Source organism: Chelonoidis abingdonii, chromosome 3 (assembly GCF_003597395.2).
Source record: "Chelonoidis abingdonii isolate Lonesome George chromosome 3, CheloAbing_2.0, whole genome shotgun sequence".
Taxonomy (NCBI): domain Eukaryota; kingdom Metazoa; phylum Chordata; order Testudines; family Testudinidae; genus Chelonoidis; species Chelonoidis abingdonii.
This window is the reverse complement of record NC_133771.1, coordinates 152,310,235-152,337,729: the sequence shown is the minus strand read 5'-3', so window position 1 is coordinate 152,337,729 and position 27,495 is coordinate 152,310,235. Positions and strand designations below refer to the sequence as shown.

The window sequence follows — 27,495 nt, the reverse complement described above, 5'->3', positions numbered from 1 at the left end:
GGCTGGTGGCAGCAAGATCAGATCTAAGCTGGTAATTAAGCTTAGAGGGGTTCATGCTAGCTGCTCAGGTTATGAACGCTAAGGTTCAAATCTGAGTAGGAAAGCTATGATAGCAGCTAACAAAGAAAGGGGCTAGGCAACAGAACAAAGCTACCAGAGGAGAGGTGGTTTCCTCTTTAGTCTTCAGCTTCAGAGAAACAAGAGAGGAGAATGCCTCCTGCTCTGATGCCTTCCACCAAGCTCCCTTCTGATTATACCTACCCACAGCTGAACTCCCATTATCCCCAAGTTGCTGAACACCTTTTGAAGTCTGCAGGATGGTGGCCCTGACTGCCCAGCCATTAGCAGATGTGGCTACATGGAGCAAGAGGCTTGAGTGGGAAAAGACTGGGGAGTATTTCCTCCTTTCTTGTTGACATCCTGCTGTCAGCACTGAGAATTCCCAGTGCACCTCAAACTGGATCATCAGCCCCTCTCCTTCCCTGGGGAGCCTCGCTGAGGGCAACCCTGCCTTTGGGAGCCTTCACTCATAGAAGTGACCCTCAACTTCCATTTGTACAATATTCAGCAGCCTTTGAGAAGTCTGTTTAGACTTGGCGGGGCTGACAAGCTTATTTATGTTCACCAGGCTCTGAAGGGCAACATAAGGCCGCATACATTTAGAAGGAAGCCCGAATGAGCTGCTCTTAGCTGTGAGGGGACACCACTGAGTCTTTTAAGATTCATGAGGGAGGAAAGGAAGGTTTGGGTTGGGGTATGACAAACAATGATATTCTTAAGGATCTAAGGGTGATGCTACTGAATTAGGGCTTATGCCTTTACCCATGTGGAAGCCTCAACTTCTGCACACTTCTGAAGGCTGGAATCACCACATGGACGACTTCAAGAGGTCTGCAGGCAGAAAGGATGGAAACAGCCACTGATGTGTTGCTCCCTCTCCCAGCTATTATGATCATTCTATTCACCCCTTTGTCTCCTACAGATCTCCTGAGATCAAAGGAGGAAACCCCCATCCAGCCCATGTTTACATGAAAGGTGCGTCCCTCTTGCAGAACATAGGAAACCAGCAAGAAAGAAAGCGAGTGTCCCTGCTCTCTCCCTAACTCAAGTCCACTTTTCTTCCTAGTCCCACGTTAAGGCTATTTACAGGGATAAAGGAAATTTAAGGCAAAAACAAAAACAGAACAAACAACCCTTTTTAAGGTAAGTTTACGGTGGAGAGTACATATCAATAATTTAAGGATTTTAATCCTTACAAAAAAAAAAATCAATGCAGTCATCAAGAAAAAACAATAATGACCAACATCCCACCCACTCCACCCATTAGAAAGGTCTGGAAATCTAGAACAAAGTTTCCAACTTTCAAAAAACTAAAGTATCTGAATGCATGGAGGAAATTCACAGTTAAGGTACTTATACAACCAACACTGCCCCCATAGTGATAACTTAAGGAAATCCATAACAAAGAGTTTGATCTCACCAGTGACCACCGAGCATTAATCTTTACTATAGGAAGGTTGTGCTGACACAGGCCTTGTCTACACTGGCAAGTTTCTGCGCAGTAAAGCAGCTTTCTGTGGTGTAACTCTTGGGGTACACACTGCCAAGCCACTTAGTGTACAGAAACAGTGCAGCTGCATCGCTGTAAAAAAACAAAAAAACAAAAAAACAAAAAAAAAACAACACAACAACACCCACACACCCTAACTAGAGGCGCACAGCTTTCTGTGCTAGAGGTACAGCACTGTGATGCCAGTGCAGACACCCTGGTCGATTACAGCACTGCAACTGGCCTCCGGAAGGTGTCCCACAATGCTTGTTCTTGCCTGTCATCAGTCTGAACTCTACTGTTCTGCCCTTAGGTGACCAACCGTGAGCCCCACTGTTAAATTCCTTGGGAATTCTGAAAGTCCTCTTCCTGTTTGCTCGGTGACGTGTGCAGTGGTCTCAGTGCATCTTTCCAGATGATCATGCCTGCTCCACACACCAGGTGATCTCCTGCTTGGAGCAGTGCTGAGCTGCTGGATCTCATCGGCATTTGGGGAGAGGAGGCTGTGCAGTCCCAGTGCACAGTACAGTCTTGGAACATGGATTTCCCTGCCCCCTGCAGTTATTGACCATTTTGGGGGCTTGTGGCTCATGTGTGTTAGCCTGGGGTCAGCCAGTTAGTGACAGGTATGTGAATAGCGGCTTTGTTTTAAATCAGTGGTCTCTGTGTTGCAAACAATATTGCTTCTGTAAAATGTTGCATTTTGGCTTCACAGATATGACCCTGGGAGCCCAGCCTCCCTCTTTGTTATCACCAGTTGAATGGCTACACAGAATTAGAAAGTGGCCACGAAGAACTGAAGAGGACTTTCTGTGTGATGTCATGATGCCCTTGTTTTTTGGCCACAGAGAATTGAAGGAATGGCAGGACAGCGAGAAGAGGGACCGAACGGAGAATGCAATGTGCCAGAACAAAGCTGCTCTTAAATGTTATGGAGCATCAAGCAGACACGTTCCATGTGCTAATAGCACTGCAAACCGAGCAGCTCCATGCCCGCCCTCCTCTGAAGTTGCTGTTGCGAAACTCTTTCCTATGCGCCCCCAGACACCGCCAAACACACTCTTATCAACCTCCTGGCTCCTGTCTGTGCCCGCTGCATTCCACTCCTGCCCCATCACAGTCCTGCTCTGCGCACTTCCAGTACCTACCGCACTCAACAGCCGTCCCTCTGCAATTTAGGCCTGCTGAATTACAGTACCTGCTGCACTGTACCCCAAAGGACAAGGTTGCATATGATACCTGGACATACAAAAATCTTTAACCCCACCTCCTCCCTTCCCCACAGTGCTGATGTGGTTTTTCTGTTTCTCTCTCGCCTTCAGTTGTTGCTTTTGAATAAAAGAATAGTTTTGGTTTGAAAGCAATCTTTATTCCATCAATTGAAAGGAAACAGAGCCCTGCAAAGCAACAGGCAATTGTCTTAACCCTTCATAGTCCATCGTCTCCACCAATCACAATCATCTCCTAGCATTACAAGCACTGCACTTCCAAGCATAGCAACAAATATTATTGACTTTTAGCTTCAAATTGCGGCCTCAAGGCATCCCTGATCCTTATGGCCTTGCACTGCGCCCCTGTAATAGCCCTGGTTTCTGGCTGTTCAAATTCAGCTTCCAGGTGCTGAGCCTCAATGGTCCAGCCCTGAATGAAGCTTTCAGTCTTCCCTTCACAAATATTATGGAGTGTATAGCATGCGGCGAAAAAGAACTAAACTAAAAGAACTAAAAAAAGCCACCGTGGCTTAACAACCTTGTAAAAGAAACAGTGAGAGATAAAAAGGCATCTTGTAAAAAGTGGAAGTCAAATCCTAGTGAGGCAAATAGAAAGGAGCATAAACACTGTCAAATTAAGTGTAAAAATGTAATAAGAAAAGCCAAAAAGGAGTTTGAAGAACAGCTAGTCAAAAACTCAAAAGGTAACAACAAAATGTTTTTTAAGTACATCAGAAGCAGGAAGCCTGCTAAACAACCAGTGGCGTCCCTGGACAATTGAGATAAAAAAAGAGCACTTAAAGACGATAAAAGCATTGTGGAGAAACTAAATGAATTCTTTGCTTCAGTCTTCACGGCTGAGGATGTTAGGGAGATTCCTAAACCTGAGTCATCCTCTGTAGGTGATAAATCTGAGGAACTGTCACAGATTAAAAGTAACAAGTCACTGGGACCAGATTTGGTGGCCCCTAGTTCTTATACTATGGGAATAAGTAAATATTTTTCCCTTATTCACTTTCTCCACACCACTCATGATTTTATATACCTTTATCATATCCCCCCATAGTCTCCTCTTTTCCAAACTGAAAAGTCCTAGCCTTTTTAATCTCTCCTCATATGGAACCCATTCCAAACCCCTAATCATTTTAGTTGCCCTCCTCTGAACCTTGTCTAATGCCAGGATATCTTTTTGAGATGAGAAGACCACATCTATACGCAGTATTCAAGATGTGGGCGTACCATGGATTTATATAAGGGCAATAAGGCATTTTCCGTCTTATTCTCTATCCCTTATTGAATGATTCCTAACATCCTGTTTGCTTTTCTGACTGCTGCTGCACACTGCATGGATGTCTTCAGAGAACTATCCACAAAGACTTCAAGATCTCTTTCCTGATTAGATGTGGGATGTTGGTCATTGTTGTAGCTAAATTAGCCCCCATCATATTGCATGTATAATTGGGGTCATTTTTTCCAATGTGAATTAAATTACATTTATTCACATTAAATTTCATTTGCCATTTTGTTGCCCAATCACTTAGTTTTGTGAGATCTTTTTGAAGTTCTTCACAGTCTGCTTTGGTCTTAACTATCTTGAGCAGCTTCGTATCGTCTGCAAAATTTTGCCACCTCATTGTTTACCCCTTTCTCCAGATCATTTATGAATAAGTGGAATAGGATTGGTCCTAGGACTGACCCTTGGGGAACACCACTAGTCACCTCTCTTCATCACACAGTGCACAGTCAACCTGTGTAACTCCTTGCCTGAAGAGGTTGTGAAGGCTAGAACTATAACAGGGTTTAAAAGAGAACTGGATAAATTCATGGTGGTGAAGTCCATTAATGGTTATTAGCCAAGATGAGTAAGGAATGCTGTCCCTAGCCTTTGTCAGTCAGAGGGCGGAGATGGATGACAGGAAAAAGATCACTTGATTATTATCTGTTAGGTTCACTCCCTCTGGGGCACCTGGCATTGGCCACTGTCAGTAGACAGGATACTGGGCTGGATGGACCTTTGGTCTGACCTAGCATGGCCTTTCTTATGTTCTTATGGCTATAAGCATAGGAATATCAGCAACAGCCAGATTCAGCCTCCTATTTGGAAAGCGCTAGTGGGCCTTTAAATGGCCAAAAGCACACTTAGTCATTCTGCACTTGCTCAGCCTGTTGTTGAACCACTCCTTGCTGCTGTCAAAGTTTCCCATGTCTGGCTTCATAAGTCATGGCCGTAAGGGGTAGGCAGGGTTTCCCAGGATCACAATGGGCATTTCCAACTTCCTCTACGGTGATCTTCTGGTCCAGGAAGAAAATCCCTGCTAGCAGCTTCCTGAACAGGCCAGTGTTCCGAAAGACGTGTGTGTCATGCACCTTTCTGGACCAGTCTATGTTAATGTCTATGAAACGCCCACGGTGATCCACAAGCACCTGGAGGACTACAGAGAAATGCCCCCTCTGATTAACGTACTCGGTGGTTAGACGGTCTGGTGCTAGAATTGGAATATGGGTGCCATCTATCGCCCCTCAGTTAGGGAAGCCCATTTGTGCAAAGCCATCCACGATGTCATGCATGTTGCCCACAGTCTTTCAGAGAAGGATGTGATTAATGGCCCCGCACATTTCCAACAACACAAGTCCAACTGTCGATACTCATTAGTGACCAATCAGTAGCAGTCTGGAATAACCAGCTTCCACAGTGTAATTGCCACGTGTTTCTCCAACGGCAGGGCATCTCTCATTCTCGTGTCCTTGCGCTGAAGAGCTGGGGCGAGCTCATCACAGTCTCATGAATGTGGCTTTCCTCATCTGAAAGTTCTGCAGCCACTGCTCGTCATTCCAGATGTGAATGATGATGTAATCCCACCACTCAATGCTTGTTTCCCAAGCCCAAGAGTGGCGTTCCACTGTGGTCAGCACCCCGGAATGCCACAAGCAATCTCGTGTCGTAGCTACTATGTGTGTGGCAAGATCAGTGTTGAACTCCTCTTGCTTTTGCAGTTTAAGGAATAACTCCTCTGCCACTCATGACATGTTAGGGAGAGCAAGCAGCATACTGATCAACAGTGCAGGAATCCATTCCTGCAGATCAAAGAGGCAGAGTGTGCAGTATAAAAACTGTTGAAAGATGGTGCCAAATGTGGACAGAAGCACAGGGATTGCCGGGATGCAAAGTAACACATCACAGGGCTTTGGGACAGGACCCAGGATGCCTCACGGCCCCCTCTGCATTCCCATAACTCTTAGCGGCAGAAGAGGAAGAGATGCTCTGTGGGATAGCTGCCCAGAGTGCACCACTCCAAATACCACTGCAAGTGCCACAAATGTGAACACGCTATTGTGCAGGCAGCTGACAGTGTGAACATACAAAAGCGGTTTCCGTCCAGCGCTCTCTGAGCAGTGATGTAACTGCCAGCGATATAACTCTGCCAGTGTAGACATACTCTCAGTGCTTTGTGATCATACACAGTACATGGAATAAATCTACTGCACAAATTCCTATTTAGACAAAAACCATAGAGGAGGCAATCAGTCCCATTCGCCTATAAAGGGCTCCAAGAAGCTAGGTGCCAACAAATTTCCCTATGTCATCTTCCTAGGTCCAGACCACGATATTGCCCCTACCTGAAAAGATCAAAAGTTGGGATGTGGTGTCACTATGTGACTTGCTACCAGAAGTAGAGGGAACTAATTATAAAACCAATGCTCCATAGCATATATTTTTAGTTCATCAACTGTAGGCTGCACAATTTCCTGGCTTTCATAATATTTTTTGGTTGTCTAATGTCCTTGTAAGGCTTTTTACCTGGAACTTATTAATATGGATAAACTTCACTTCATCTTAACTTTCTTTTGTCTGGAAATTATTGAAATGTCTAACAGTAAGATGCTCAGCTGAGCTCAAAAGATGACATTTTTCTATTTAAGAAAAAAAAAGATATTTGCAAAACATTATTTAAATCCAGGACAAAATAGCAAATTTGTAAAAGCCACTTATTCAAATTCACTGGCTCTTCTCTGGATAGTCAAAAGGACTACTGTGAAGAGTGAAAGGGTAACACTCCTTAACATGGTCAGAGGAAAAATCTCACTCAACTGGTACAACTGAAAGAAAACCCTAATTTTGCAAAATCTGCTTTTGGCTTTCTACTTGAAATCCTGCCTGAGTATTGAATATAGTCAATAATTCACTTTCTTGTCAAGCTACCATGAAAAGTTTTATGTTCGCAAACTTTAAAATTGCAAATTAGTACTAAACTGATATGCAACCAAAATAGTACACATTTTCTAATGTTGCTCGTTAGCTAATCTTAGCTCACTCCTTTTGAATAGATTACAAAATACTATCAATATAATTTTCAAACTTGAGTGCCTAAAGCTAGAGACCTACAGTAAGTGAATTTAAGTGCTCAACTTGAGGTAACCAGTTTTAAAAAGTTTGGCTTTAGTCTTCATCTAAATTAAATAATCTTTTTTTTAGCAGAAAGATAGCACAAGGTTCTCAAATTCTGTCAATCACAGACACTCTCAACTTATAAAACGTCAAAATTGATTTGACCATGTACTTTCCATAACCAATAGCTTTGTGCTGTTTTAATGGAATGGATTTTTCATGGGAAATTAAGAAAAGATTCCTCCCAAACTTTTAGCATGCAGAACGTTGACAGACATTCTTTCACCATTTGAATTCTCAAGGTCTGTCTACAATTTAAATGCTGTAGCAGCACAGCTGTACCACTGCAGCGCTTCAGTGTAGACACTCCCAATGCTGACGGAAGGGGTTCTCCTGGCAGCACTGGTAATTCATCTTCCAGAGAGGCGGTAGCTAGGTCGATGGAAGAACTCTTCCATCGACCTAGCGCTGTCTACAAGGGGACTTAGATCAGCTTAACAACGCTGCTCAGGAGTGTGGATTTTTCATACTCCTGCCCGGGATTGTTAAACCAACCTAATTTGCCATTGTAGACCAGGCCTGAGTGAGAGGCTAATGATAGCAGATGATTTAAATATTTTGATACATTTCAAATTAGCTGAGGTTAAGTTATTGAAATTACATTTCAAGATGATTTGAGTCTTTATAAACAAACACCACTCTCAAACTGCTGTTTACCTTGAGTTGGGCACCTATATAATTTTCCAATTTATAGCAACTGTATTATAGGCTGGAGACGCTTTGGGAGCTCATTAACCCAAGAACTACACACTGAAAATTCTACGACAGACAACCCCTAGTATTGCATAATCAACGAAACACTTTCAATCATGTGACTGACTTTGCCATTTTAGATAAACATCTTTAACCCCAAGTTGAAACCCCCCTCCTCCATACAGAGTACGATAAATACAGCTTCCTTCATGTTACGGTACTTATGGTCAGGTGATTATTTCTCACAGCATGTATTATAGGTGGTACAGGTAGTGCTGCCTTTTCTTCAGGTTGGCCAACACTTTCCATTAGAAGACCCTGCTTTCAGTTGCTTATAACTTTGCCAATCTGTAGTAATGTGGGTTGAAATTTTCCAGCCAGGTGGTTGCCTAAGGCTGAATATTTTGGGATAATTTGAGCTAAAATGGTTGAGCCATTTCTGGTGAGTATTTGCTTCACGTTGGGAGGCTGTCTAAGCCCATGCATCATCAAGGATCTCAAACCTATCCTGAAGGACGATTCCTCACTCTCACAGACCTCGGGAGACAGGCCAGTCCTCGCTTACAGACTGCCCCCCAACCTGAAGCAAATACTCACCAGCAACTACACACTACACAACAAAAACACTAAACCAGGAACCAATCCCTGCAACAAACCCCGCTGCCAACTCTGTCTGCATACCTATTCAAGGAACGCTATCATAGGACCTAACCACATCAGCCACACCACCAGCGGCTTGTTCACCTGCTAATCTACCAATGTGATATACGCCATCATATGCCAGCAATGCCCCTCTGCTATGTACATCGGCCAAACTGGACGGTCTCTACACAAAAGAATAAATGGACACAAATCTGACATCAAGAATTGTAACATTCAAAAATCAGTGGGAGAACACTTCAGTCTCCCTGGTCACTCAATAACAGACCTGAAAGTGGCAATTCTTCAACAAAAAAACCCCTCAAAAACAGACTCCAGTGAGAAACTGCAGAACTAGAATTAATTTGCAAACTGGACACCATCAAATTAGGCCTGAATAAAGACTGGGAGCGGATGGGTCACTACAAAAGGTAATTTTTCCCCTCTGCTGATACTCACACCTTCTTGTCAACTGTTGGAAATGGGCGACGTCCACCTTGATTGCATTGGCCTCCTTAGCACTACAAAAGTAATTTTCCCTCTCTTGATATTCACCCCTTCCTGTCAACTGTTGAGAACAGGCCACTTCCACCTTAAATGAATTAGCCTTGTTAGCACTGACCCCCGACTTGGTAAGGCAACTCCCATTTTTTCATGTGCTGTAATATTTATACTGCTTTCTGTGTTTTTCACTCCTTGCATATGATGAAATGGGTTTCAGCCCACAAAAGCTTATGCCCAAATAACTTTGTTAGTCTCTAAGGTACCACAAGGACTCCTCCTTATTTTTGCTGATACAAACTAACACAGTTACCACTCTGAAATATATCATTAATGTGATCATGCATACACATAAGGAGGCCAAATTAAGGTTGCACAGACAACCTTAATTCTGACATTTCCTAACTCAGAGGTAGCCAATTATTTTTTTGTCAAGGTCCAAACTTTTGGTCTAGCCTTAGGTATAGTCAAGGACCAGACTCCAGAGAAACATTTTTCACACTGCAGTAAGTGTACACTACAAAATTAAGTCAACTTAAGCTAGGTCGACATACAGCCACTGCAGTAATTATTATGGTTTTTCACGTCCACACTACACCCCTCTGTCAGTGGTGCATGTCCTCACAAACTTAACTGACAGTGTGGGGCACTCGCAGCCCAGAGCCCTGCTGCCCCAGGGCTCAGGTGGTCAGCCCTGCCTGTACATCACCTGTTGCTGCCTTTGACAGTCCAACTTGTCAGCTGTAGGGCTGAGCGCACGGGTATTTAAAGGCAGAAACAGGCAAAGTAAATAGGGCTGTCAAGTGATTAATTACAATGAACTTTTTTAATCACACTGTTAAAGAATAATAGAATACCATTTAAATATTTTTGAATGTATTCTACATTTTCAAATATATTGCTTTCAATTACCATAAAAAATAAAAAAAATTGTACAGTGCACACTTTATTTTATTATTACAAATATCTGCACAGTAAAAAACAGAATATTTTTAAATTCACTTAATACAAATAATGTAGGGCATTATCTTTATCATGAAAATTCAATGTAGAATTATGTACAAAAAATAACTGCACTCAAAAATAAAACAATGTTAAACTTCAGAGCCTACAAGTCCACTCAGTCCTACTTCTTGTTCACTTACTTGCTCAAACAAGTTTGTTTACATGTGCAGGAGATAATGCTGCCCACTTCTTGTTTATAATGTCACCTGAAAGTGACAACAGGTGTTTGCATGGCACTGTTATAGCTGGCGTCGCAATGTATTTACGTGTCAGATGCGCTAAATATTCATATGTCCCTTCATCTTCAAATACCATTACAGAGGACATGCATCCATGCTAATGACAGGATTCTGCTCGATAACGATCCAAAGCATTGCGGACCGATGCGTGTTTATTTTTATCATCTCAGTCAGATGCCACCAGAAGAAGGTTAATTTTCTTTTTTTGGTTGTTCAGTTCTGTAGTTTCCACATCGGAGTATTGTTCTTTTAAGACATCTGAAAGCATGCTCCAAACCTCATCCCTCTCAGATTCTGGAAGGCACTTCAGATTCTTAAACCTTGGTTTGAGTGCTGTAGCTATCTTTAGAAATCTCAGATTGGTACCTTCTTTGCGTTTTTGTCAAATCTGAAATGAAAGTGTTCTTAAAATAAAGAAAGAATGTCCTGGGTCACCATCAGAGATTGTTATAACAGGTGTGACAAAGTTCCTCCTCAACCTTGGTGGGTCCTGCGCTTATTGGCGGATTTGTTCACCCCAGTGATCTTCCCTTCTCATGGAACCCACAGTCTGAGTCAGCTCCTCCTGTGTCTGATCAGGAGTTGGGAGGTTTGGGGGGAACCCGGGCCCGCCCTCTACTCCGGGTTCCAGTCCAGGGCCCTGTGGATCGGCAGCTTGTCTTATCAGTGCCTCTGTATCAGCTGCATGACAGGCTACAACTCCTGGGCTACTTCCCGCATGGCCTGCTCCAACCTTCTTTAGTCCTCAGCCACAGGACCTTCCTCCTGGGATGGCCTGATAATGCTGGTCGCTCCTCAAATCCTCCAGCAGTACACTCTCTCACGTCTCAGCTCCTTGCCTTTTGCTCCAAGCTCCTCACACACCACTCCTTGCTCCTCTGGTCCTCTCTGCTGACTGGGTTGAGCTCCTTTTTCAAACCCAGGTGGCACCTGATAGCCTAGACCTGATTGCTGCAGTTTCTAATTGAAGATACGCTATCCCTACTGGGCTTTCTAGAACGTCTAATCTGGCATCCAGTGCTTGATTAACCTGGAGCAACTGCCATTTGGTTACCATGGTCCTAGGGATTTGTTTAGCCTGGGGCTAACATACCTGTTTCTCAGTACTTTACTGTAGCCACCTGGCCTTGCCCCATCACATAGGAAATGTATGGCAGAATGCAGGTAAAACATAGAGCAGGAGACATACAATTCTCCCCCAAGGAGTTCAGTCACAAATGTAATTAATGCATTTTTTTTTTTTAAAAAATGAGTGTCATCAACATGGAAGTATGTCCTCTGGAATGCTGGCTGAAACATGAAGGAGCGTATGAATGTTTAGCATATCGGTCATGTAAATACCCTGCAATGCAGGCTACAAAAGTACCCTGCAAATGCCTGCTCTCACTTTCAGGTGGCATTGTAAATAACAAGCGGGCAGCATTATGGCCCATAAATGTAAACAAACTTCTTTGTCTTAGTGATTGGCTGAACAAGAAGTAGGACTGAGTGGACATGTAGGCTCTAAAGTTTTATATTGTTTGGTTTTTGAGTGCAGTTATGCAACAACAAAATTCTACATTTGTAAGTTTCACTGTCAAAATACTTGTATGAGGTGAATTGAAAACTACTATTTCTTTATAATTTTTACAGCGCAAATATTTGTAATAAAAATGATAATATAAAGTAAGCACTGTACACTTTGTATTCTGTGTTGTAATTGAAATCTATATATTTGAAAATGTAGAAAAACATCCAAAAATATTTAACAAAATATCAATTGGTATTCTATTGTTAACAGTGTGATTAAAAGTGCAATTAATAGCACTTAATTTTTTAAATTGTGATTAATTTTTGAGTTAATTGTGTGAGTTAACTGCCATTAATCGACAGCTCTATAGGTAGGTAAAAAGATTTCACGCTCCCTTCAAAAGCATCTGGTGATCTGCATTTGGTCCACGGTCCGCCTATTGACTATCTCTGTCCTAATTTATTGACTTTGCCAATTTCACATTCTTTGAATGTAGTTTGTGTGTAGTCTCTACACACACACACACACACACACGGACATTTGATGTTAATGCTGACATTGTTAAATCCTTCTTTAGTCTGCAGAATTGGTCCCTAAAATGTATTTCCTTTCTTCGACATTGTTCAGCTGCATACAGATTCTCTTTTCGTATTTTCAGTGAATTTTTCAAACACAATTCAAATATTTAAATTTTAATGGATATATTTTCTGCTAGGCAAAGGCATCACTGAAAGTATTTAAAATTATGAAAACACTGTTACAAATTTAGTACATGCCACTCCACAATTTCCTTCAAAGTCTCCTGCAAAGTCACAAAAGTATTGTCCTGGCATTCCAGCTGCTATTCCAATGCCAACATTAACATTAGCAAATGTGTACAGTCTTCTGCCAACGTAGAGCCCTAGAGTAGTTTCAAGGTAAGATGATATACCAAAGTCTTGAGATCAATAAAAATAAATGTTTACTTTTTAAATTACTTAACATTAGACAAAAGATGGCTGTTGTTTGCAGTAAAACTACTAGTTTTGCACTGGTTTACCCTGTCCGTTGATTTTCATCTCCTATGCAGATCCTTTTAGATCGATTAGTACTTTTGATACCATTGGCCAGAGGTGGTTGAGTAATAAACTGTCAAATAATTGTTTAACAAAGAAAGTTGCAAATTTTTAGAATGAAATTAAAGTGAATCTTGTTTTTTTAATTGACCACCCAACTCTACCATTAAATCTGTGCTTTTGTTGTTGTGGCTGTGGACCCTAGGCACAAGTGAACGGAGGTGGCTTAGGAGATTCCAGGGACAGATCTAGGGTCTTCTGTACTTTGTTTTAAAGCATTGCCCCTGAAATGCATATTGCAATGTACTGTACACCAGTGAAGGTGTATCAAATCCTGCCAACTGGGAAAGGTGCATATAGGAACATAGTATTGCCATAAAACCAGTTCTCTGTCTAGTCCGGTATATTCTCTCTGACAACGGGCTCTTCTATTCACTCTAAATAGCCTCTCTATATCATTCATTTTGTATGCCTTTAAAAAGGAAACCAATATTTGCTATATATCTCTTTTAGATGGGATGACCAGAATTGAACACTGCACTCCAGGTGAGGGAGTTCCACTGATTTATACAACATCAATACTAGTAGGGTGCATAAGGAATGGAATGTAAAACAATGTTCAAAATATTATAATGAAGAACCCACATGTGCATGTTATATCTATACCACAGGTTCCCAAACTTGGTTTGTGGCTTGTGCAGGGTAAGCCCCTGGCAGGCCGTGAGACACTTTGTTTACTCGAGCATCAGCAGCTACAGCCGCTTGCAGCTCCCAGTGGCCGTGGTTCACCGTTCTCAGCCAATGGGAGCTGCAGGAAGTGTCAGTACCTGCGGATGCTTGAGTAAACAAAGTGTCTCGCGGCCCGCCAAGGGCTTACCCTGCACAAGCCACAAACCAAGTTTGGAAACCCCTGATCTACACAGACATCACTGAAAGATCTTGCCAAACAGCAGGAAGTGTCTTTGGTCACCACGTATCACACCCTCTTGAACTGTGGTTATTCTTCCAGGGTCCTATTCCAAAAAGCCATGAGCAAACAAGCAGCCAAGTTAAACTGATCAAAGGCGTAAACTTCTGCATCAATCCTTTGCAAGCTTGAATATACAAACGCCTCACATGTAGGACAAACAATTACATTATCTTCTCAATGTCACTTGCATTCTGGCCATCCTATTCTCTCATTGTTTAGTAAGTGTCAGGGCCAAGAGAAAACAATCTAAAGGCCAAAAGAGCTGGAAAAAAGAATGAGACAAAAGGTAGGGGCTGTCAAAAGGAACTTACATAGTTGAACATATCTATACATATAAAATTGCACCAATAGCCCTTCTTTCTTACTATATGGGACATGCACACAAGAGCTAAGATAACTTTTCTTCACAAAAATAAGCATAACCAAGAATGGAGACAGAGCTAGCTGAGGGTATATTTTGTCTTTCTCCCCCACCATTCCCCCCAACTTCCACGACTAGGCACTGCTGTATTTAAAAAAAACTAAGGGCAGAATCCGGTGGCACTTTCCCCTTCCTTCTGCCCCTCCCCCACCCCCGACATATGCAGTGTTTGTCTTCTTAGGCTTTTTGTTTTTAATTCCTTGTGATTACGTTAACCAGTATCTTAATTCTCTCAACAAATCCAGCCAGATTTTTATTCACATTTAGAACAATATTATCACGGTTGGTTCACTGCCATCATACAGGTTTTGTAAAATTAATAAGATTTATATGGTACAGATACAGTCTGAAACTGAAAAGGGAGATGTCAATAATGTATAGTTGTTATACAAGACAGAAATAGAGTCCTATGGTTGGGAGACATTATATAGAAAAATTCAACAACACTATAATCCCCAGAAGAGAGTATATCAACCGTACCTGAAAACAAAGATGGTAAACTGATACCAAACACTACTTACCACAGTCAATGAATCATTAGAAGCAGTGGCAATAGGTAGCCTGAGCATGCTGCTGTTACTTAATAACTGGTGTGCCAAATTGAAAACAGAATGTTGGCGTATTTGGAATGTGTACCTTGAAGAGTACAGGAAAAAAAATAAAAAGTGACACACATCTCTGTCTAATCTTTGCCTGTGTTCCAGGTTTCGTTTGTTCGCCCCAGAGAATAAATGGAATTAAAGTCATTTTAGGAAACTAAATCAAACCATATTTAGCTACAGCAGTTAACTTGAGTTAATGGAAGATTTAGAGGGTTTCTTTCAAATATTTAAAGATGTATGAAAAGCATTTAAAGAGATGTTCATATAAACGGTTGATTCTACTCTTGTAGTAGACCTATACACAATACTGAGAGATACTCATATAGATGGAGACAGGAGCAGCGGAAGTGCCCTAAAAGTGAGGGTGCTACAGGCGACTGAATAATGACTCCATTCCCTGCGTTGCACCCCCCTACTGCCCTTTTTCTCCGAACCCCCAACCTCATACCACCCCCTTCCCCAAGGCCCCGCCCCGTGCTGCCTCTTCCCCCAAGACCCCGCCCCCACTTGCTCCTCTCTGCCTCCACTCTCCATTATTCGCCCTTATGGCCAGTAAAAACTAGGAGGGACATGGCTCCCTGCACCCTCCTCCCCCCTGTCCCAACACCCTTGGATGGAGAGAAGAATAGTTGTTTTTTGAGCACAGTATGTTTTCTTAATGTTTTGTTGAATACAGTTAGAACGGTCAGATTTACCAAGAATCAGAATCAAGAATGACATTAAAAAGTCTTTGTAAGATCCAAATAGGTAGCTATGTGACCTCTACAATATTCTTTCATAATCAAGGATATTTAAAAAGGCATCTATGTTTTACTTCATTTAAAATCTCTTTCTTAGTGAGAAAAATCTAATAGTGCTGCCACACAAGTCAAGGATGCATCAACATATCCTACTTTTGGAAATATTAAACAAAATTACTCAAGATAGTTAAGTCCAAAGCTGACTGCAAAGAGTTACACAGGGATCTCACAAAACTGGGTGACTGGGCAAGAAAATGGCAGATGAAATACAATATTGATAAATGCAAAGTAATGCACACTGGAAAACATAATTGCAACTACACATAAAAAATGATGGGGCCTAAATTAGCTATTACCACTCAAGAAAGTGATCTTGTGGTCATCATGGATAGTTCTCCGAAAGCATCTGCCCAATGCACAGCAGCAATCAAAAAAAATGAACACAATGTTAGGAACCATTAGGAAAGAGATAGATAAGACAGAAAAATATCATGTCACTACAAGAATCAACGGTATGCCCACACCTTGAATACCGTGAGCAGTTCTACTCACCCAATCTCAAAAACAGATATAGTAAAATTGGAACAAGTATAAACAAGGGCAATAAAAATGATTAGGAGTATGGAACAGCTACCATATAAGGAGAGATTCAAAAGATTGGTACTGTTTAGCTTAGAAAAGAAATGACTAAGAGGGATATGATAGACATCTATAAAATCATGAATGATGTGGAGAAAGTGTTATTTACTCCTTCATATAACACAAGAACTAGGGGTCATGCAATGAAATCAACAGGCAGCAATTTTAAAACAAACATAAGGAAGTATTTCTTCACACAACACACAGTCAACCTGTGGAACTTGTTTCTAGGGGATACTGTGAAGGCCAAAAGTATAACTGGGTTAAAAAAAGAATTAGATAAGTTCATGGAGGATAGGTCCATCAATGGCTGTTAGGCAAGATGGTCAGGGATGCCACCCCATGCTTTAGGTGTCCCTAAACCTCTGATTGCCAGAAATTGAGACTGGACGATAGGGGATGGATCATTTGATAATTGCCCTGTTCTGTTCATTCCCTCTGAAGCACCTGACATTGCCTGCTGTCGGAAGACAGGATACTGAGCTAGACTGACCACTGGTCTGACCCATCATGGCTGTTCTTACTATGTTTTTAAAAAGATAAGAATATACATATGGAAAAACAAACAAACAAAAAATAACCAAACTAAAATTAAAATATTTATATGCCGTCAGCACCATAGTCCCTGAGCATCTCCCAAGTACCAAAGAAATAATCAACTGTCTCTTACAACCCCTCTTGTAGCAGACCCTGTCACGTGAATCAGTCACTTCCTTTCAATATTGAACGAGGAACTTTACTAGAATAATGGCTATTCAGTGAAGCACAGGCCGGTGATGGACCAAAGAGCTTAAACCTAAAGTCTTCTGTAGCACCTCTTCCTCCCACGAGTTATTAGAGATCTAAAGCAGTAGTACTCATATCCTCACAAGTGTCTTTGGTTGCCTTCCCAGGTAGATCTGGAGAAAAGCGAGTACAGCTGTCTAGAGTGAGTTAGTTTTACAACTGCCTTGGAAGAATTCTCAGCTGGTGAATCAGGGCCGGATTAAACTTTTGTGGGCCTGGTGCCAAACATATCTGTGGGCCCCCATGAGGGCAACGGAGCATGGCACAGAGGGTTCAGTCCCCAGAGCAAGGGGCCAGTCAGGGGCAAGGCATGGCAGGGGCGGCCCTGCTCTGCCCAGCACGAGGGCACTATTTACAAACCGGCAGTTGCCAGATTCATAATGGCCCACCTGGCCCTGTGCTGCCAGCATGCCCCTTCCCGTTGGGGGTGGGCCCATGTTGTGCCACAGAGGGCCCCCCCCCCCCGACTCCCTATACCCAGCTCTCCCCCAGGCCCTGTCACAAATGTACAGTGCCCTGCACAACACCTCAACTGCCCAGCACCCCACACAGAACCCCCACTCCCTAGTTCCTCAATACATAGATCTTCCCCACCTCCTCACAGCCCAGCACCCTCCCCCAGGCCCTCAAAGACCCATTCCCCCATGCCCTGCCTCCTGGCCCACTCACTGGCCCTGCTGGGAGGCAACTGGGATTGCCAGGCTGAGCTGCCAGTGTCCTGAAGTGGGGAATCACTCCGGCCCCTTGGAAGTGGCATGATCAGCTAGGCCAGGGCCTGCCCCTGCCCCACCCGGGCTCCCTCAGGACCCACTTGCCTGGAAGGGCCCAGCCAAGCCCCACCCCCCCACCATTCCTCCCCACAACCAGCCAAGACTGGCCAAGCTTCTGCATCAGTCCCAGGCAGCTAAGCTCCAGGGAGACCGGTGGAGCCCCATAAATGGTGGAAAACAGAGATTGCCTGGAGCCAGAGGCGCACTGGGCTCTGGCCAGGAGGCAGAGAGAGAAGCCGGCAGGTGTGGCGAGGGAGTGGAGAGGAGGCCTCGGCCGCCCGAGAAGAGTAAGTGGTGGACAAGGGGGGCGGGGGGAGCCAGCGGGCTAGCGGGGTCTCAGGGCACAGTTCAAGCAGAACAGGCCAGGGCCCCTTCTGAACATGTGCCTGGCTCCATGGCTTCACTGGTGCCATTGTAAACCCAGCACTGCTGGTGATAGTGACAGGGAACCTCCTTTGATCCCCCTTACTGGGTAGTGCAAGGAGGAGGAGAAAAGTCTTATGATGTGGAGAAAGTGGATAAGGAAAAAGTTATTTACTTATCCCCATAATACAAGAACTAGGGGTCACCAAATGAGATTAATAGGCAGCAAGTTTAAAACAAATAAAAGGAAGTTTTTCTTAATGCAGTGCACAGTCAACTTGTGGAACTCCTTGCCTGAGGAGGTTGTAAAGGCTAGGACTATAACAGTGTTTAAAAGAGAACTGGATAAATTCATGGTGGTTAAGTCCATAAATGGCTATTAGCCAAGATGGGTAAGGAATGGTGTCCCTAGCCTCTGTTTATCAGAGGATGGAGATGGATAGAAGGAGAGAGATCACTTGATCATTGCCTGTTAGGTTCACTCCCTCTGGGGCACCTGGCATTGGCCACTGTCGGTAGACAGATACTGGGCTAGATGGACCTTTGGTCTGACCTGGTACGTCTGTTCTTATGTTCAAAATTCTTTATAATTAAAATTACATATGAAAAAATCCAAAATTTGAATGTTAAGATTGCAAAGTCAAGTAATGAGAAGTTAGGAAATGCCAGGACTAAAGTTTCCTGTGCAACCTTAATTTGGCCCCCTTCTGCATACACATTATGACAGTGGTACTCAACACTACATAGGAAGTCTGTGACAGCTTAGGAATAGAACCCAGCTCTCCTGACCCAGTACCTTAAAATAAGAAAATATCTTCTTTCTTTTTGAAACCACTGGCCTCATTCATTGTGCACCAAATGAGGTGAAGTCCTGTGGTGAAAAGTAGTATGAGATTATGTTATGACTGATGGCCTCACAGCAAACATGCACAAAGGAATCAAATTAAGGTAACACAAACAACCCTAATTCTGGCATTTCCTAACTTTTGCAACCTTAACATTCTTTTAATCTAATTTTGGTATTTAAACTTCCCAGATTTTTTAAAAGCCAACAAGCAATTCACATGGAACAATATTAACATTCTTTAGTCAGATTGTTTTAAATTGTTTGTTACTGTTAACATTTCACACCAATGTCTAATTAACATTTAGGAAAAAGAATGTCGTGATTAAAGACTCAATGCCTCAGTTCTGCCATTAAGATGTAAGAGCTCATAATACGCATGCTCTGTTTTGCTGGAAGGTTTCTCTTGGATGTCACTGAAGATCAGACTTGATATTTCAAATATTTCTCACATAAAAACAAACAAAAAAAAAAGAGTCCAACAACTCCTGCCTTTTAGGTCTTCTTTATAAACCATAAAAAGCACAAAATGAGTGAACAAACCTCATTTAAAAAAATATGCTTTGCATGTTACCTTTAAAATATTTTTACTGCCATGAAAGTACATCTGGACAGCTTCTATGAAGCTTGGGTGAGTCAAACTCAGTCTGGATGACTTCAGCTTGTAATCAGCAATTTTATCTCTACAGAAGGTCAGTCATTATTTGCAATGGCATAGAATCACAGAAAAGATCACTTGTATCACCCACTCTGACCCGTAGCAAGATAACTGCCTGCATCACTTCATCTAATGTCTTATCTAAACTTTTTCTGCAAAGAGAATGCCTTCACTACCTCTTCTGATCGCAATCTAGGTAGTTAAATAGAATGTCTGAACTTTTCCAATTAAATATAAGCATACAACATTAATGCAACATTAAGAGTGTATAGTTAAGCATCTACATTTCATCCAATGTAAAAGTTAAGGTTGAACACACACCCTTAACTCTATCCCACTGCATGCATGGTCATTCTATCTTTAAAGTTATGAGGCTGCATAATATTTCTGAACAATATATTACAGCAGCTTTTTCTAAAACCTTAGGCAAAGATGTAGCATATACCTTCAATAACATGATCACTGTATACATGCAAGAAGATAAAATTTAGGTTGAGCATTCAACCATAACCTTTGCATTTCTGGACTTCTGGGTGCTTCAATGTGCAGTCCTAGCAAATGTAGGTTTTTGCATATCATTTCTGAGACTTTTAAGAACAAAAGTTTCAACTCACCAACACCAAAGGCAAAGGTTGCCTATAAATGTCACTAGTAATTTGTGGACTCTAATAACATTAGTGTAAAAATGAATGCTCAGCTTGCAATACCTGGGCATTTGTTCCAGGGCAGCATAAGTTCCTCTTATCACCCTGGCCAGCTCTCTATCTCCCTGTTATTTTTGTATACTAACTCAATCCGTATTGTTTTGCAAACCTCACTGAGACTTGAGTTATTTCCAAACCCACTCCAATATCACTACTGTTTGCCTAATCCAAGATTGCTTCTGTTATACCTGATTCCTGTAAGAGTCCCATGTTGGATTAATAGCTTGATACCATTTTAATGAGCTTAATACTATTTTAAATTCAGTGCAAGATTTTGGAAGTAATGATTACCTCAAGTAGGGAATCCAAAAATACAGTTAATACTACATTAAATAAAGGAGTAGGTCCAATGCAAAGCATACTGAAATGGATTCACATTTTGGGGTATATCTTCACTAAAGAGTTGGCACATGGGTTAGCCTAGCCTGGCATGAGCATTCCCACAGCAAAGTCACATTTGTGTGATTGTGTCCTCCCTCATGCTGTCTTCATTGCAGAGCTAACTTGGGGTCTTATTTGAGTGTTTCCTCTAATCCCTCTCCCATCCACACAAAAACCCCTTTCACCTGAGTTTTGCGGTGCTTAAATTCTGGCTTAGCTGGAAGAGTGGGTTAGACCTAAAGGGCTGCTTTCACTTGGGCTGGTAACTCATCCACTTTTCAGTGAGGATGAAGGAAAAGTCACTAGAGGGCTGATAGTTCTCCTCTGCATGTCCCTGCCCCCCTGTACCCAGAAGCAAAGACAAGTTCTTCCACAATCCACTGGGAAAGAATCAAAGTGGCACCATTTACTGGAGCACATGCCCCATAAGTCCTAGCAACACACTCGAGTGGTGCACCAATGAGGATGCAGTAATTTTGTGGTGGGCTTTGCAGCATGACTGCTCACACCTGGGCTATGCTAAGCAGGATGACAATACCCAGAGTTAACTCTGCCGTGAAGATGTGCCCTTGTAAGGCTACTCTAAAGGAGGTAGAGAGACTCCACTCAGGATAACCTTGGGAACCCCCAGAATAGGACACTGGCTGTTTCAAGTGCAGTGTAAGGGGGAAAAAAATCTTGCTGCGTTTTTTCACTACTTTACGTTTGCATCACTCACTGTGAAATTAGATCAAATCCTGCAGTAGCACAAAGACTGTGCTTCTGCTGTGCAGTGGAGTCAGGATATGAAAAGGCAACAGAGTGGAATCTACTGTCCCACTGCAGCAGCAGTTCTACTCATGGCAGAATGGGAGTGTGGTGGACGCATGGACCGTGAGTCTATCAGTTCTCTCGATCCTTTGGAATACAATCTCATTGAAAAGGAGAAATAAAAGGAGAACTAGAGCGAGCCAGGAAGGTGCTCTGAACTCGGTAACAAGACATGAGGAAAAACTCTCCTTTTAACACCCTGTACAAAACCCCTACTCAAGACTTGGGCTGGGGACCAGGATTTCACCCATAAGGAAGACATTTTATTTGAAAGAGATTATTAGGTATGTTGCTCTGCTTTACAGAGAAAAACTAAGAACAGTTTTGTTTTGCCAAACCTATGGCGTTACTTGGTCACAGCAGAGCTGATACAAGTGGTTTGGAAGAGTTTTAAACAGTTCGTTGGAGCTAGATTGCAGCATTTAGCCACATCACTTGAAGGCCTAGTGCAGAGCCACAATGCCCCAGGGAAAGCTTGGGCTGAAATTACACTTAAAAGATAATTCTCCCCTCTTCTTCCCCCAGGCTGCATACTCCAGACCCCTCTCCTCCCGGTGCATTTGGCCAGCTTTGAAGACTGGTATGGGGGGCGGGGCCATGGCTGTTTCCCTTCACTTTTGGGGGTGATGTGTACTTTTGACAGTGCACAAGTGAACTCTCGCTGAGTTCATGAGAGTGAGGATGGTACTTTTCCTTGATCTGTGCAGAGGATGGACCCTGTGAAGCTTCCTCTCCCTACACTGCTCACCCACACTAGGGGCAGGAAAATCTGGCTCTTTACTATTTTTCTGCAGAGACAAACAAAAGCCTGTTTAAGAACAATGTATTCCAGCATATTCCAATGCAGAAACAAATGCTCAAATCAAAGAATATTTTGGCTGTATATATCTACTTCATTCACTTTTCAGAATACTGGAGCTGTAATGCTACTTGTAACATGCTGCTGTGAGAACATAAATCTAAATGTGAACCCAGTAAAAAACTAGGCCCTTAACAACAAGCTTTAAAAATAAAATCCTTGCAACACAGTAATCACTTGATTGTATACATGTTTATATTTCTGCAGTCACCCAGGTGACATATTGGGTTCCAATATTGTGTTTTCCTGTGAAGAATGCACAAAATCCTGCTCTTTGATATTCACCGAGCACCACAACTCTTTTATTGGTACCATGTTCCTAAAAATCCTAAGTGAAGCACATTCATTTTATAAGAATGGTCTCATTAAGATTTCAAATGGAAGATGGGTTTTAGGAATCACCCATTTTAGGTTTTCAATTGTTTTTAAATTCATGTTTTTAATTGTTTATCCAAACATATTGTCCCCTACATACCTCTATCAACATTCAGCAAGGAAAAACGACCCACTTAAATGATTGGGAAATTGCTCCATTGTCACCAAATGCTTTCAAAGAAAAATAACAGCTCATGCTCATTTTATAAATATTAAGATTCTAAATAGTTTTAAAGCACAATTACAATCTATAGCAGGGGTTCTCAGACTTTTGTACTGGTGACCCCTTTCACACAGCAAGCCTCTGAGTAAAATATATAAACACGTGTTTATATATTTAACTCCATTATAAATGCTGGAGACAAAGCGGGCTTTGAGGTGGAGGCTGACAGCTCGTGAACCCTCATGTAATAACCTTGTGACCCCCTGAGGGGTCCTGACCCCCCCAGTTTGAGAACCCCTGATCTACAGTGATGAACTCTTCCACTAATTGCTTCCTAGAGTTGGGACTTTATTTTCATGTGATTCCCCCCCCCCCCCCCAAATCTTACCTCAGCTTTAGTTTCAGATAGCATCTCAATAAAACCCCTTTGGTGAGTTCCTTACAATCTCTGTCAGATAACCAGTATTACACTGTGCTATGGGCTCTCTTTTCAGCGGAGTACTCTGCTTTGATGCATTCAAGTCACAGCTACCTAGCTATTCAGAAATGCAGCATTCAAGTAGATATTTATTTTTAAACCCACCGATCCAGAACTACACTGCAAAAATGACATCCTGCCAAAAACAAAAAATCCCAACACCACTCTATTTTTATTCAAATATGTGATTCTGAAATAGGAAATGAAACTAGGAATCCCCTTTAGAACTAAATTGCATTAATTATATGTCTGTCTGGATGCTAATTTTTTAAGTCACTGAAATTGACAGCTTTTTTTTTCAAAATTCACTCAGACAGTAGCCAAGCTGTTTCAGTACAACTGTCTTAAGTTGCCAAGTGTTATGGCAAAACACACTGCATCTTGACTTCTGCAATCGGCTCTTAGACCAAAGTAAAAAAACCTGTGATGCTTATGGCAGCTCCACGCCCAGAATTTTGCCCATTCTGTGCACACAGAAGCCCAGAATAGAAGAGCCACGCTGTGCTGGGTAGATCCCAGAGCAGAATTTTGCCAGTTGTTCGCTGTGGAGAACAAAGTATCAGCCAAGATACACGGGGGGGAGCAGAATTGTGCCCGTTTCATGCACATGCTGCAGAATACTGGAGCAGAGATGTGCAAGATGGGTGTTTGTTGGAGCAAAATTGGATATGTTTCACGGGGAGAGGGAAAGCGGAAAATCTGAGCCCTGACGGATTGGGTGGCTCTGGGAGAGAGCAGAATCGTATCTGTTTTGCATGGAGGAAGGAGAACATAATCACTAGTCGCATTGCACTGGGCAGCCCTGAGCGCAGAGCTGGCTTGCCCTGCACACCCCTAGCAGAACACTGGAGTCCTGCTGCGTGGGGTGGATCCGGGCACAGAGTTGTGCTCGCTGAACATGCCCAGGGGAAGCCGGATACCCGAGGGGCGATGCCTCGGGCAGCTCAGAGCAGAACTGTGCTCCGCTCGCGCCTTGGGGGTGCTACCCCCCCACGGGGGTTAGGCTTTACAAACCCGCCCTTCCGCCGCTTGCAGCCCAACACAGGAAATCTCCACATCATGCAAGGGAAAGACAACACCCGCTGCCTGCAAATCACCTGCCTGCCAGGCCAGGCGGCTCAGGCAGGGGCTGGGGCCGCAGATCTTTGTACGCAGCAACTTACAGGCTTCCCAGGGCGTCTGCTCCTTCCCCCGGCTGCGCAGCTCGCTGGCTGCTCCTCTCGCAAGCAAGGCCGCCTGTGAGGAGTTGGCTCTGTCTGGGCTGGCAGCCGCAGCAGTTTCGAGGAGGGGGAGGGGGAGCAGCAGCTGGTTGGGGCGCAGAGACGCCTCTCCCGTGACTCAGAGAAAACAGCAGCACCTGTGACCGCCTGTCACCCGGCAGCTCCCTCCCCTGCGTGCCCTCCCCCTCCTCTGGCCTGGTGCATTGGATGGGAAACGCCTTACCCTGCTCCTTGCTCGTCCCCAGAGGTTGCACGCGAGAAAGCAGCAGCAGCGTCCACAGGCTGTTGCAAGCCTGATGTCTGCAGCAGGTCCTGCGTGTGGTCAGTGCTTCCCTCGGGAGCCCGGGTGTCTGCTCACACCGGCACCGCTCAGGGCTAAGCCCACGTGCTTGCAGAGGGCTGGACTGGGCGCTAGGCAGTTCTCTGGTGTGAGGCACACTGCAGCTGAACTGAAAACCTTGCAGAGGCCAGGGCTGGCCGGAATACACTCAAGACACACTTGATTTTTAAATATCTATCTATCTTGATGGCTACTTTGCGCACAGCATTATGGAGGCACTAACTGCTCCATAGTTAAAGCTGCGTCTGCACTAATGCCAGGCAGTCAAAAAAAAAAAAAAAAAATCAGAGGAGCTCTCCCCCCCCCCCCAAAATCATGATTGGCTCGGGAAAATGAGTTTGAAAGCACATTTGGGGTTCTTTCCATTTGCCTCTCATTTTTTGCTCCTTTACAGTTCTCTCTGCAACTCGGAGGGTTGGGGAGACTTTTTGTCTTAAAGGAGACGCAAGATTTTGCAGGGAGTGATGTGACTCTAGGAGCTAGGATTTTAAGAGAAAACTCCCAAACATGGCAAGAATTGGCAACGGAGCTCAGGCTTTTGCAATGCCCAAAGATATAAACAGATGCTGTAGAGAGACACTTCTCTGTCTGTTAGGAGTTCTCACAACCAAGATCATTTTGAACACCAGATTTAAAATTAAACTGTCCATTTTATGAAAGCGAAAATGCTTTAAGCACAATGTTAAAGAACTAATAAAATAGTTGTTGGCAGTCCAGCAAATTATGGGATAGGAAGCCCATAAATACTAAACTGATGTTAATATTTTTACAAGTGCCAGAGTTAATCCTGATAGAGACCCCAGCATTGTTTGGCTTCTTCCAATGATATCCTCCCAGAAGTTATTGTTGGCAGCTACCTGAACTTAACACAACTCTTCTGACAGTTTTACTAAAGGTTCATTTTTCAAAATGTTACATTTGGCACAGACACACAAGCACTGCATGTGAATTGATTGAAAATATTAAATATGTTACAGACCTTACACAGATTTTTTTATAAATATTTACACAGTTTTCATTATGCATGGTATTTTTATAAGTATAAATGCTAGATATATACCCAGTAAGTATATTTCTCCTCTCTAGTGTCAGTGGCTGTTACGCACTTTACTTCAGGGCAATTGGGAGTAATTCCTTTTACAGTTTATATAAATAGAGTGTCACAGGACTGAGAAAGCATTTTCACTCTGTGGCCCTGATTTTGGAATGTTCAACATGCAGGTGGACTGTTGCACCCTCACAGAGGCCCAAGGGCTATGGATGGGCACAGCCATCCAACCACACATAATGCATAGAGTTAAGGCCCTGATCCTGCAATTTTCATAATTCCCCTCAAAAAACCCTACCACCTTTCAAATGAAGTCTCACACACTCAGTCCTGAAGTTAATTTTTTTTGGTAAACTTTATAAAACCCCCTTCAGCAAGTACCCTAGGGGGGGAAAGCAGGTTTCACTTGTTAAAGGAAAACTGCAGTGATTGAGTCTTTATCAACTGAAGAAGTAAACACTAGTCTTCAGTATATAACAATTTCCACACTTTTCTTTTAAAATACATTTCTGTCACACTTATGTTATTGTGAATTGTTCTGGTGTCTGAGTTATCACCATCTTAATGGCCTGCTGTAGTGATTTGCTCTGAACTCAGTCCCATTTAAACCAGAGGGAATCTGTAAGATGCCTTGAATGGCATCAAGTGCTGTATTGATGTTAGTGGGATCAACCCATGCTCTTTGACTCCAACCCACAGAGAGATAGAGCAGAATACAACTCTATTATTTGTTACAAAGTGCTTCTCCGGAGATGAATACATGGGAAGCTGGAGGCTTTCATGTTTGTTTTATAATAAGTAGAGTTATTTTGTTATAAAAAAGTTTGTGTATAATAGCATTCATGATAGGAAATGCTATTGGTGAGTTCAAGGGCTTTCCATTCCACTTACTGTTTTCATTTGTGTATAATTTTTTTTTTTTTTTTTTTTTTTAATGTTTAGACAAACACGCTCCATGTTTGGTTTCACACCCAGGAGGTGAATTTGCTTCCTCAGTTGGACTGCTGACAGTTTGGAGTTTTGTGCAGGAGGTTATTTCCCTTGCTACTCTTTGTGTGGTGGGGCCTCCCAGCTACAATGAGAGTATCAACTCGGCAGCTGGAACTAGAGCGTGGTCCCACTGCTGCTGGAGAATTGGAATGGCTCTATGCCCTGGCAGCCCTTAGTAGTAGTGGCATGACCAGAACATTCAGTATTTCAGTGATTCTTAGTTGCTCCAACAGCCTACATAAATTGAGAGCAGCTTCTGGGTTGCTTGCAACCTAAACGGGGGCCAGGCATAGACTGTGGGTACCACAAAGTTGTCTTAAAGTCGTCTTTGTCACATCATCTCCATTCACACCCTGAGAACAATTTGGAAAGAATAGTGAATAGGACCCACTGTCTGAAAAACACAAGTATCTCCTGTGCAGCAAATTGAAACTTTCAGGCCCCAAGTAATGCTACTTATATATATAAAAAAAAAAAAAAAAAAA

General features: G+C 42.9%; 1 protein-coding gene across 2 annotated transcripts in view; it reads right to left on the bottom strand.

The window, feature by feature from the left end:
• CDC42EP3 (CDC42 effector protein 3) overlaps positions 1 to 25,023 on the bottom strand; it is a 44,844-nt gene extending 19,821 nt beyond the window's left edge. The window contains exon 1 of one of the 2 annotated variants that reach the window (XM_032776527.2): positions 24,856 to 25,023. The gene's annotated coding sequence lies outside the window, so the exon portion shown is untranslated. Of the gene's footprint in view, positions 1 to 24,575; positions 24,728 to 24,855 lie in introns of those variants that run through there. The other variant, XM_032776526.2, reaches the window with a different exon arrangement.
• Between the last annotated feature and the right edge of the window lie 2,472 nt (positions 25,024 to 27,495).